A 13,879-nucleotide genomic window follows, 5' to 3' on the forward strand; every position below is an offset into this window, starting at 1 on the left:
TGATACCTGTTTTATCCTTTTTAGTTGAAAACATGCTAAAATACACCCAGGTAATAGAAACACCCATGGTTGTCAGCTGGTTAATTCATTAATCAGTTAAATTCATTGTGTAGCTTGACAGATATAAGAATCTTTCTAAGCAGAATATTAAAACTCTATCTTAATGTCCAAATACATGAATATAGAAGATAATTAGAAAGGAAACAGTGATTTAAATAAAAACTCCAAATATAAACTTCCTGGGACAAGTTCAGGAAGAGAAAAGGAATTTTTTTCCCTGCAGTTTCTCTCTAGAATTGACTTCCCACTCCTATTTAAAGCAGCCCCCAATAATCCTATTTAAATCACACAGTGTATCTAAATGTGCAAAGAAATAAATATACAAGCAATTATTTATTAATAGCAACAATATATTATGAGTGTCTAATGTTTTACAGTTTCCAGAGTGTTTAAGCTCACTCTTTTTAGTAATATCTGCTTATTTCCATCCAGGTTTAAAAAATGATCTGTGTAATTGTTTCACCTTTATAATAGGACTCATCTTTCATTCATGTAATACTTGTTTGATTCGTGTGTATTTGAAAATTTAAAAAGTAGATGACTTTTAAGGGCACCCATGAAGTTCAGATTCCAGGGTTTTGCATAAACACTGCCATAGGCACGTACATGGACACGTACACACGTACATCCACTTTGCTTCTTTATCTTTGTCTTGGCTGGTATTCCTGGTGAGAAATTACTTTTCTCTCAAATCCCCCTTGATAACTCAGATTATATGTGATTGCTTTCAATGGTTGCCCACCATTAAGGAGTTTTCTTTTTCCTTCTTTTTTTAAAAAAATATTTATTCATTTGGCTGTGCCGGGTCTTCCTTGCAGCATGTGGGATCTTTTGCCGTGGCAGTCTTTGCGGCGTGCAAGGTCTTCGTTGTGGCACACAGGCTTCTCTCTAGTTGTGGCGTGAGGGCTCCAGAGCACATGGGCTCTGTAGTTTGTGGCATGCGGGCCCTCTCGTTGAGGCCTGCGGGCTCAGTAGTTGTGGCACGCAGGCTTAGTTGCCCCGTGGCACATGGGATCTTAGTTCTGCAACCAGGGATCTAACCCGCATCCCCTGCATTGGAAGGAGGATCCTTTACCACTGGACCACCAGGGAAGTCCCAAGGAATTTTCTTTAAAGGCCAAGAGGCTGGATAGAAAAAAAGATGAATCAGAGAAAGGAAAAAAAAAAAAAATTGAAGAAAACATACTTGGGTAAAAGAGGGAAAAGCAAATGACATCTCTTTTAGTTATATGGGTGTTTCCAAAACTTGTGCCTTTCTCCACTATGTATAATTTAAGCTCCACGTGAATTCTCAGTACTTTGGAATAAATTTTGGAGTAAATTTTCTTGTTCTGATTCACCTTAAATATAGATCACTATTTGAAAAAATAATAAGTGATAACTTATTTTTTAAGTAAACAGGGACAGAAGAATTGACCATAGGGAACCTCAAAAAAGAAGCAGGGGAGAGGGGAATTTTCAGGGTGAAATGAAAGTGTTTGATAGGAACAAAAACATAAGCTTGCAATGACTAAATCACAGAACTTGAGTGATGAAGGGAACCTCAGCTCATCTTTAATTTCTTTGTCTCTGCATCTTGGGTAGTTACATGCACATAAAGGAGCCTCCAATGAAAATGTCTTCACAGTCATATTTTATCACTGTTGTGCCCCCCCATCCCCTCATTCCAGCCACACAGGCCTTTCTTTACTCCCCCAAACATTCAAGTTTCCCCTCCTGTATCAAGGCCATTGCAATTATTCTACTTTGTTGAAAAAGTCACCAGAAACAGCATTGATCTAGAACATGTTTGGTCTGCCAGGACAACCCATGATACAGCTGGTTCTACAGATGTGGAGTATGACACACAGCATCCTAGCAGGGTCACTCCAGTGGGACACTGGAACACGCTGTCAAGGAGAGTGCAAGGCAAAGTGATGGCATGCCACTGAGGAGTGAATGTCAGTAACAGCCAAGCATCTAGAGGAGGCATCAAAGGAGAAGGAGAAGTGGTCATGGAAATGGGATGTATCAGCTTAGGCCAATGTCTTAGGAGACAAAGAAAGAAATGTTTTAAGAAGACAGATACAACCAGTATTGGACATGGTACTAAGCACAGGGCTGGCAGGTAGAAAAACACTTCATGGTGCCATTCATTCATCCATTCTTTAATTCAGCCATTCATTCTACAGATATGCATGTGTAGCTAAGTGGCAGGTGCTCATCACGAAGAAGTAAACAAAACAAACACAGTCCTGGGCTTCCCTGGTGGCGCAGTGGTTGGGAGTCCGCCTGCCGATGCAGGGCACGCGGGTTCATGCCCCAGTCCGGGAAGATCCCGCATGCCGCGGAGCGGCTGGGCCCGTGAGCCATGGCCGCTGAGCCTGCGCGTCCGGAGCCTGTGCTCAGCAACGGGAGAGGCCGCGGCAGTGAGAGGCCCGTGTACCGCAAAAAACAAACAAACAAAAACACAGTCCCTGCTCCATCCTAAAGCTTATATTCTGAGGGAAGCGGGAGTGGGGTGAGGAAAGACAAGAAACAAATTCAAAATAAATATATAATATAATATCAGATGGCAATAAATGCTATGGATAAAGCAAAGCAAATTAAGGAGATAGAAGGATCAGATGGTACTACTTTGGGTAGGGCAGGCAGGGAAAACGCTCTTTGGGAGGATATTTCAGTGTAGGACAGAATGAAGTGAGGCGTGAGATGCTAGCGTTTGTGATGATGGATGAGGTGGTCTGCTGCTGAAGAGTTGAAGAGGGTGGCATGAACGGGACCGAGGGATGAGAGAATTATAAGAAGGAGAAAACTGTCAACAGTTCAAATGCACTGAGATGTCAAAGTAAAGGAGAGGAAAGTGTTCATCGGATTGTTGGGTTTGACCATTAAAGAGGTTAGTAATCCTGAAGAGAACAGTGGCAGTGACTTGTTTGGGAGACAAACTGCAGATGACGAAGGAGTAAGCGGGTAATAGGAAATGGATAGAGGGGAGATATTTTGAAAAAGTTTAGCGATGAAGGAGAGTGGTTAGGGGAGTAGCTAGATACAAAATGATATAAAACTAGTTTTTTGTGTTTTTTTTCCCCTCTAGACCAGGGTTTCTCAACCTTGGCACCATGGACATTTGGGGCAGACGATTCTTTGTTATGGGAGCTGGTGAGGGGACTGTCCTATGCATTGTAGGATGTTCAATAACATCCCTGGCCTTTACCTACTAGATGACAGTATCACCCCCTCCACCCTGTTTTAACAACCAGAATTATCTCTAGACATTGCTAAATGTCCCCTGGTTAAGTCACCCCCACTTGAGAACAAATGCTCTAGACCAAGATGACCTGTGTTGTTTGAAATGATGGAGAAAGAGCCCCTGGAGAGGGAGAGAGAAAAGAGATTGAAAACGAAGGGTCTTAATGTGAGGAGCCACGGTCAGGAAGTTCAGCTCGTCTCCCCTGCAGAAAAAGCAGAACTATAGGGACTATTAGTCAATGCTGTGTTTTATGAGTTTAGGAACAAATGTTACTCCAAATTAAGAAGGGAGCATTCAAGCTTAAAATTAGAAAAGAAAAAATATATTTGTTGTAACAGTTTGGAAACCAGCATGCAAACTTTCAAGGAAAAGCAGTATTATTAAAAAAAGAGACACCATCAGTTATCCTTTTACGTTTTAGTAGGATTAAGACAAATGAGCACACAGTTTGAGTTGGAGAGTAGATCCTGTGATTCACAAATTGCCCCTTAGCCTGGGAAGTCCTTAACTTGGGATTGAAGACAGATGTTTCTGATGTGACTCATGTATTTTTACCACTTTCTCATGGGCACAGACCGAGTTTATTCCTTTCTGTGTCCTGGTGATGTCAGTGTCTTGTTTACACAGGATGAGCCAGCCTAAGTCAGAACTAGCCCTAAGTCATGTGGTGTATGGTAAAAATACAGAGGCGGGTTTCTCTTTAGACAGAATATAGTTGCAGGCTCTAGGGGAATAGACTCGATTTCTGGGTTGAATACATGAACTTTAGATATTTGGGAATGTTCTAGAATAACAGAATTTCAGAGTAGCGAAAGATTGTCACAGTTACCTCCACAAACATTTTACCACTTCTCAAGGTGGTCTTTCAAGTATTGCACATTAAAAACACACAAAAGTTGTCTCCTAGGGACAGAACAAATGCGAATATACTACTTTGCAATTAAGTATTTTCCCCCCGAAGTTAAAATCAAATGTTCATCTATACCTGAAAAGACAACTGGCATTTACTGAAAACGTACTATATTAGAGAGAACTACTATAGTTATTTTATGATGTGATTTCCTTAAAGCCTCATGACAATTTAGTGAGCCAGGTATTATTCCCATGGGCAAGCAAGAAAAACTAGCAATCATGCAGAAAATGATACTGCAAAACCTAACAGTGTAGACACAGCTGTTTTATGTCCAGAGTTGATTTGGACATTCCTCCCCCAATGATTTTTACCTCTCTGATGAGATCTCAACTTCTTTTTAACAGTAAATACACAAATTGAGCTACTTTGGAACTGATATTCAGCAATGGAGTTCATCCAGCCAGACTCTGGTCAGTAGAGTTGAGTTAGCAGACATGATTTCGGTTGCCCACGTCCTGTGTAACAGAGTACCCTTCAGCCTCTCCTGGCAGACCTCTCTAGCAACACACTCTGGAAATGATCCCTTGAGGCTCCTATCAGATGTCATGAAGAGGTAAGTTTCTTTGAGATTTAAATTATGGGGCTCCCCTGGTGGCGCAGTGGTTGAGAGTCCGCCTGCCGATGCAGGGCATGCGGGTTCGTGCCCCGGTCCGGGAAGATCCCACATGCCACAGAGCAGCTGGGCCCGTGAGCCATGGCCGCTGAGCCTGCGCGTCCGGAGCCTGTGCTCCACAACGGGAGAGGCCGCAGCAGGGAGAGGCCCACGTACCGCAAAAAAAAAAAAAAAAATTATGGACTTGGGTTTGGCCATTGGCCTCCATATGAGAAGATAGTTACGATCTTTTAATTGAGTATAGTTTTTGTAAGCAAGCTTGTGTTGCAAGATTTGTTGGAATCTATTACATCTAAAAGAAAAAAACCCTCAGAAAATCATTAATTTCTAATAAGTAATTTATTTCAATTTTAAGGACCCTTTCTGGTAGTTCTGGTCTAATCTGTGTACTTTCTTAACTGTCACGGTAACTGTTACCATGTACTTGTTATACTATATATATATATATATATATATATACATATATATATATATATATACATCTTCTGCTCTTAATGTTTTGTTTGTTTGCTTGCTGCCTTTTCATTTGGCTCTTAAGAGCCCCCATAACCCACAATAACTTGCAGACTCTATTAGCCCTGGGGGAGAAAAGAGCATCTCTGATGAGCATCACTTCTCCCAAATATTATAAAGGGATACACTGAAGTGACGTAAAAAAAAAAAGAAAGAAATCTGTGGATATAAGCTTCAGGATACGCAGTGTAAAAGCATCCCAGGAGTCTTTAATCCAGCATCTCACCCAACTGAACAAGGGATCTCTTCCCAATGTGCCTGCAGATGAAATGATTGGGAAGGCGCAGTTGGGTGGGCCGGTGGGGAAAGATAGATGAGTTGCCTCTGTGTATGTGAGGCAGTCAGCGAGAGAGGCAAATCCCTCCCCCTACTCCCATGGCTGTGTGTGCCACTCTTCCTCTGTACAGAGACAATTTGCTTTTCATGTAGTAATGAAGAACAATGTTAACAGACAAAGGAGCTTCTAGTTTATTATTGTGCTGTCTTTGACTAGAGCTCGATGCTGGGAAAAATGGTAATTCACAGTGTGAATGCTTCTTTTCCAGCCTTACGGGTTATGGCTGAGCATGTACATTGTATATTGCAGATGGTACAATAGAGAACACTGTGAGAACGAGGAAAGAATGAATTACAGCTTTTTTTTCCCCCTTGCTGCCAAGAAACCAGGAATTTCTTCACAATGACTTTTATTTATGACTGTGTGTATATGGGTTATTCCTGAGCAATATACACCGCTGGATTCTGATAAATGATTTTAGGTTTTAGTGTTTTTAAATTAATGTATAAAATCTACCAAGATGCTCTTAGAACACCTGTGTTCTGCTTTTTGCCCCAGTAAACTGATACAAGGCACAGGTGGTGCCTCATTAACTTATTTCATGCAAATAAAAACATATTGCATGATTTCTTCTCCTTAACTATATAATCACTGAAACATGATCGCGCTGATTAATGCAACAAACTTTGGGAGGGGAGCATTCAGCGTCTTTTGTCGGTTCTCTTATGCTGAAGGGATTTGCAGACCTTGTAAATCTGATTTAAATGGAAAAGTAGTGGGAATGTCTCTTTCCCATGTAAGAAATATGTTTTCCTCTAGTCTTTTCTGTATGCTATAGGACCCTCTGCGATATAAAATTGGAAAAAAATTTTCCAAATTTCCCATGGAGGTAGAGGGATTGGGAGCCCGGATGAAGAGCCATCTCAAATAAGCATGCTTAGGTGTCTTGATTCAGTGTTCAGATATTCTTATCGATGATTTCCAGAAAGTGACATTGATTTGCTTTGGAAACAATGATGGAAAAATAGTGAATGTGTACTGGAATGCTTTTAGAGCTCTAAAATCATACTGGAAAATGTCCGAGCATTCCAACCCAACTATAAACAGTACCATGCTGTATTTATGGGGGATGGCAAGTCTGTTTTTAAAAGTCTTTTGCAATATTATTTCTGTTTTTAATTTATTGAATTAAAGCCAGATTTATTCATTAAGATAATACACTTCAAGGTTAACTGCCATTTGCTGTTCATTTAGGCAAGCTATTGTACAGTTATGTAAATTTCATGAACAGAGACACTACTTAAGTGTCTTAATTACAAGCAAAAGTGTCATTTTAAATATGAATTAAGTGAATAGTTGCCAGTATTTCCTGTTCCTGTATTTTCTATCTTCTTAAAATCTAAGGGCTACCCAATGATCTGTACTGTGTCCTAAGATTCTTTTGCCTGTAAAAGAAAATACTACTACGAAATATTATTTTTAAGGGTAGGAAAACATGCAAAAAATGCCATCATCTCATTGATAATGAATCAGAGAAATATCTAAATAAGAAGGTGACCATTTTTTCCAGTTGGCCCCTGACAGTCATTTTCACATTGTTACTGAAATTAAAAAAAATTATTCCATCTTATACTAGGGGGGATAATTTGCTGCATGTGTCATTTGCTCAAATTCACCCTACATGTGAATTCGTATTTTTTTAAAATACCCTCTTTTAAATCTACCCATTTATAATGCATCCAAACATTCAGTTTTCCGACTCAGGACAGTGGGATGAGCATACTTTTACCACCGCTTTAACTTTGGTGAAAGAAACCGTTATTTTAAACTGAGAACTGTCACAACTATAGTTGTGGTTAGCGAAAGTGGCCCATAACCTGATACTCTGCTGATTTCTGTGAAATAATTCCCTATGCGTGTCGGACTTAACTGACAAATCTTGTTTTTGTTTCTCGCTGTGTTTTTGGATAGTTCTTGTGTATAAAAATGATCTAGAGACCAATCTGGCATTAATCACGACGCGGAAGGGAAGGAGTCACAATTAGTTAATGAAAACCACACCTCAGTTCTGTGCAGCCCGTTCGCAGCTCCTGTCCGGAGCCAGAAGGCTGCAGGCTGGGAAGATATTCCCAGCCGCCCCCGAAGGTAGCTCCTGCTTGCTCCCCCAGGAGTGAGAAGTTCACTATTCACTCAATGCTTGCATCATCCCTTCCAACATGTTCCCACTGATACATTAAAGGAATTAATTGCTCATAATGATCTCACCATCTGTTAACAGAGGTTCGTACCTACAGGCTGGTGGCATGCGGTGGTTCTATTCAGGGATCAATAGGCAATGCCGGGCAGACGCTTTCCCACATTGCCTGCCTTTGCGCGCTGAAAGGGGAGGAGAGCTCGGTGCCGGCCATCTGCTCCTTGTCTTTCTGTGCGAGACCTTGATGCGGTCCAGCACAGCTCTGATCTGACTCCAGTCCGATTGGAATGTGGCTGATCTGAGAGCCTCTCAAAGCTGTGAAAGTGAGTCAAAAGGAGATGCCCATTGTCCGGCAGGGCTGAAAGAAAATGATCACTTTAAAATTCATAACTCCCAGGTGCCTGCCATCTATTCATGGGAAAAACCCTCTGAACTTCTCTTCATTAAAGAGAGAGAGGGGAGTCTTGCTAAAAAGAGAGAAAAGGAAGTAGTTTGTGGGAATGTGCAGGGGATTTTCAGGCTAAACAAATGAGGAATTTGGAATTTTTTCACTTGTATCAAAAGGGCTGTATAGGGAAGGGGAAGCTCTTATTTAAAAAAAAGGGGAGTGAGGAATCCCTTCCTGGGGCACCGTAGCAACTAATAAAGAACATTTTAATTTTTCTCCGGGAAAATTCAAAGATCACCCTGCCCTTTTACTTTTATTACCTGAAACTGAGGGAAAAAAAATTCCTTTTTGATTCTAGACAACATTCCTAGTTGATTTCCATTCTTATTCCAGTGGGATGCAATTTGGGTGGGAATTTAGGGAAGAATGAGAGTCTGGGAAATTCCTGAATATGGTATGGGACATCAGTGCACACGATGAAACTCAAATCTACCAGGTGTTTCTAAGAAGGAGTTTATTCGGCAGGGTTACCTGTACCCACCAAGTTATCTGTCAGGAGCAGAGTTCTCGCTGAGCCTTGATCAACAGAAGAGCCATGAAGAAATAGTAAAGAACAAATTTTAAATCTCTCGGCCTAGGCAACTGAAGATTCAACTGAGTTCCATTACTGCAGGAACTACAGGATTGGTGGATCAACTACTCTTGGTTATTGGTCATCGTAGAAAATGGATGTTGCATCAGAGCCATGTAGGAATTCAAAGAGGATCTGTGGATTAATGAATTGAGAGTCAAACAAAAGTATAAACAGAAAGACCTAAGTTCTGTCTCTCGAAAATCTTTTATCTTACAGATACTGACTTAAGGCCCCTAGAGGTTAAGTGACATGCTCTAAGTCACATGTAGTCATAGAATCTGGGCTACAGCCTTAACCTGATGGCAGTTTTCTTTCTACTGCTTCATGCTACCTCCCTTGATGGGGAGAGTTTGAAATTATTTTTGCTCAACTTTCCCTAATTAAAATATAGATCAGTATTGCCAACCTAAACAATGTAATAGTTCCTTTTAAAATAAACCCTGAGGGCTTCCCTGGTGGCGCAGTGGTTGAGAGTCCGCCTGCCGATGCAGGGGACACGGGTTCGTGCCCCGGTCCGGGAAGATCCCACATGCCGCGGAGCGGCTGGGCCCGTGAGCCATGGCCGCTGAGCCTGGGCGCGTCCGCAACAGGAGAGGCCACAACAGTGAGAGGCCTGCGTACCGCAAAATAAATAAATAAATAAATAAATTAATTAATTAATAAAAATAAAATAAACCCTGAGCTCTTAGGAAGATGACGAATACCAATATTCATCACCAATACATACAGAATAGAATATTGATCAAACGAGGCCCTACTATCATACAGAAAGTATTGTAATAGATGTGGCAGAACCTACTGGTGAAACAGGGTAGTAAAGTCCTGTAGGACATCAATAACCAAATACAGGCAGAAGGAACAAGTGTAAGACTTGGCAATCATGCACACAGAGTCAAAAAATCACTCCCTTGACAAGCAGGGAGTCAAAAGAAGCAAATGGTGGAAAGGAGATAGAAGAATCTAGAAATAACTCAAACTTCTGAAAATGAGAGAAGATATTTCTGACAGAATCTGTGTTGCTTTCTTAACAAAGAAGAGGCCGGCACCTTGATCATATTTTTTTTCTAGAAATTTAGATTCAGTTTATTAAGAATCATTGTTTTGCTTGACTCTTCCTTTGTAGGAACATATCTTTAATTTTCAGTGCAGTGGACGGGTACATAAAATACTCTGAAAAGAATTGTGACACATTGTTTTTATAGCAGGTTGAAGTGAGAAAAAAGTAAGCAAGGTCGATTATAGATTTGTTCACTAATCCAATTTAATTCTTAAGTTACTAAATTGTCTGACTCTATAGCTTATATAGATAAAGTCAGAATTGGTGATAGATAAAGTCAGAATTGCTGAGATATGGGTTGGGAAAAAAAAAACCCCAAAAAACTCATGACTAGTACAAGTAGTCTGAGAATTGGGGTGAAGATTAACAGAAGCCAAAAAAGAATAGCTAATGTTTCTGAAGTATTTCATCTTCAGCCTGGAGCTCCAGGGAGACCCCAGAAATTATTCCAGAAAAAGTAAAAAATATAGGTAAACCAATAGAAGAAATGAGTTAAAAGTTACCCACAATCTCCTTACCAGGAAAAACTACCAGTAACTTTTTAGAGTGTATATTAAACAACAAAATGAGATCATATTATCTTGAATAGTATTTAAGTTGAAATTATAGATACTTGACCATTTTTGACCTACCAAAACAATGGCAGTTTACAAATGGATCAACTTAAAAGCTTTTCACTTAATGACATATTGTGCACCTCTTTCCTCTTCAATAAATAGGCAACCAGATCTATTTTTAATGGATTCATATATGCTTCAGGAACTGTTTGAATAAGTGTTCTCTGAAGGTTCTGAGTGTCTCAGCTCTCTTCAAGATCAGATTTAGAGCTGCATGCAGATTTCATAGTAGAACTAAAACAACATGCTGTAGGAATACAGTTCCTCAACGATTTTTCTTAGAAACATATTTGCTGAAATGTATTTGCTATTTCTTTCCTCTTGTATTGAAATGATAGCCCTCTTCCTGCTGATGCATACTCCTCTTTCATAATTGAAAGTGAGTGAGAGGCCATATTCTCAATTGTTAGGCTAGGAGGACTGTAGTTAATGAGGATGTGCCTTAAGAGTGAGGCATACAAAGGTACCCAACTCAAACCACAACAGTGACCACAAGCAATGCACTTGAAAACAACAACAAAACCCCAAACGAACAAACCACCAAACCACAAAAGATCAATGAAGCACAGTACAGAATTCAAAGGCAGTCCATTTCTTTAGTGGTTTTGGGTGAAGAGAACACAGTTGGTAGGACCACAGGGAACAGCTTGATACCCGGCTCTGATTTGTGGATTATGGTCCCCAAAGTTTTATCTTTAAGATTCAGATTCTTAAGGTGCTCTGACTCCCGGAGGAATATATAACTGTGAATGGGTTTATATCAACTTTATTTCTAGTCATTCTTTTTTCTGTCAAATGTCGTCTGAGATCTGATAACATTGTTTTTCAGGTTTTTTTCCCACAGACTGTTATTAGGGCCAGAAATGCCCATCTTTTCTACAGACGAATGTGTTTTCTTTTTCCTTTCAAGGGTCCTACAGGAAAATTTCCTCCCATTTTAATTATTCGGTTTTTGAGACTAGTTTTTTTTTTTAAAAAAAACATGCCATTGTAATCACTTACATTTGCTCAATCATTGGACTCAACTTTCTTCTCAATCCTTGTGTGCAAATCTAATAAATAGAAAGATTTTGAAAGCACAAAACAAAAGCAAATACATTTTAATGCTACCCTACACCCACCCTCTAATTCTCACAAACACAGGGCTTGTAGGGTTAGCTGATCTCTGGGTTTTATTATTTTCCCTTTCTTTTCTTTCTTTCTTTTTTCTTTTTCTTTTTTTTTTTAAACTGCATGGAAAGTAAAAGTTTATTGGGGGCAAGAGGTTCAACGACTATTTTTCCCTCAAACAAATTAATCTTGTATAACCTGCATTTATAAAGGCTATTTTTAAAAAGAGCAGGAAATAATCATGGGGGCCTTATTTGGAACTCTTGTGGGTTTGAGTTCACATTTGCACCAGCCAGAGATTTTCAATTAGCAGTGCCTTAGAAAACAGGGACCCCTGCCTTTGTCAGTGTCCTGTGCAAGAAGAAGAGCAAATAGATTGGAAATGGTCTTATGGCTCGAACTCCTGGGAAAATGTAACAGGTGTTACAGCTCAGCTGGGTGTGAGATTTATGAAAAAAGCCCACTCAGACTTTGCCCATAGAATTCTGCTTTCTAGCCAGGGCTTCAAGTAGGAAGAAACTAATGACTTCATTACCATCTCAATTCTGGGAAATGCCTGGTCCAGACCTGAATCATTAAAGGAAAGGTATAGCACTCTGGGTGACCTTCCAAGATCAAAATGTTGTTTAGAGCAATTTCATTAGTCTGAGCCATAAACCTGCAAGAACACACCCTTCAGGAATAACACATCAATAAAATGAGAAAAACAAAACCAAAATAAACCCCTACAGAAGAGGAGGGAGAAAGGAGGAAAAAAGCATATTCTGTAATCATCATGCTGGATTATTTCCTCGACTCTCTTTGAAAAGCCCCACTTCCAGCACTTCTTCCCCTCACTCTGTGTTGTGACATATTAAATGGCTCTTGTCACTTTCTCTTTTCCAGTGGATTGTAACTGGGGGGAGAGGTAGAAGCCAGGAATGATGTCAAATTTCCAAGCAGCAGAAGGTGAAGTAAATCTCGCCAATACTAATAGGACTTAATGGTACTAACGGTAGTAGTACTTAACTGGTAGCAATTAACAGTCATTTTTTTTTTAGATAATTGCCTCTTTTATTAATCTGCAGTGGGAAAAACATAGTACATGTGAGTCTGTCTCCTGTGCTATTTATCACTAACCATCCTCCGTAGCCATTGTATTGTGTTTTATTTTACATTTTGCTACGTCACTGCAAAAACGAACTTGGCCAGTGAAAATGCAATTTCGGTAACCTTCTCACAGTCTATTTATCTCTAAATGCCAGTCCCCTAGTGGGGAGGTCCCCCACCCCCATATGACTCATTTTTATTATGCTCCCACATGCTCTGCTTTCCAGAACACCTCTGAGAGAAAAAAAAATGTCAAAAGACAGATTGTTCATAGGGCCGAAGCTTTAAGGCTTGTGAACTTGCTTTAGGAAACCTAGGTGCCCTCCACTGAACCCCATTCCTGAGAAAGTGGACTTCATATTTAATTCTCTAATCATAATTTCTCTTGTGAAGTGTGGGATGATGCCTTCCTGGTAGATCTGAGACCCTCCACATCCTGGGGGACATTATGACCCTTGAACTAGAGCTAGTTACCAAGAAAGCATTAGGCTGGATTTTTCTGACACTGTAGGCATTAAAGCCCAATGGGATGACAGGGTTGGAACAAAGTAATTTGGATGACAGAGGGCAACAAATACTGCTGAGTATGGCAAAATTGCCAATTAAGTGTTGCAGTCCTTGGTCATCACATACCAAAATAATGTCTGCCCATCATTGCAAGTATTAATTAGGGTTATAATATAATTTGGGGCTTATTGTAGGGACCATGTAGTGACCTATTTAGTGGTCAAAACAAATTAGGTATGATGTTTGGGACATTACTTCATGATGAGGGCTCTAGGATAGAGATTAGAAAGTTTCTGAAAGAAATGTTTGTTAGAAGAATATTTTGCTAAAGAACTATGTCAAAGGAAGTCTTGCAGAGATTTATTGCTATCCCTGTAACATGTCTCGACTTCCCTTGTGTATTTTACTTCTACCTATTTCTCTTTTTCAATGTAAATATGGGTGGATGAGAAGGTATAAAAGTCTTACATGAGTAAATTTTACCATTTATAAATTAATCTCACTGAGCTCTTCACATCTGTCCCTGGAGGTAGATAAATGAGGAAACTAGGCTTAGAGAATTTGTTACTTATTCTTAAAACCAGATCTCCAGGCAAGATGATCCAGTGTTCTTGCATTGTCTTAAACTCCTGGTGACAATCTGGTCTTTGGTCACATTGGCCACCTGTGGTTTTT

General features: G+C 39.9%; 1 long non-coding RNA gene across 1 annotated transcript in view; it reads left to right on the forward strand.

Annotated features, from left to right (window-relative positions):
* Positions 1-4,561: 4,561 nt before the first annotated feature.
* Positions 4,562-13,879, forward strand: part of LOC116762353 — a 48,334-nt gene continuing 39,016 nt past the window's right edge. Inside the window, exon 1 of the long non-coding RNA XR_004352245.1 lies at positions 4,562-4,758. This is a non-coding gene — a long non-coding RNA (uncharacterized LOC116762353). The remainder of the gene's footprint in view (positions 4,759-13,879) is intronic.

The sequence above is a fragment of the Phocoena sinus genome, chromosome 11 (assembly GCF_008692025.1).
Source record: "Phocoena sinus isolate mPhoSin1 chromosome 11, mPhoSin1.pri, whole genome shotgun sequence".
Classification (NCBI taxonomy): Eukaryota; Metazoa; Chordata; class Mammalia; order Artiodactyla; family Phocoenidae; genus Phocoena; species Phocoena sinus.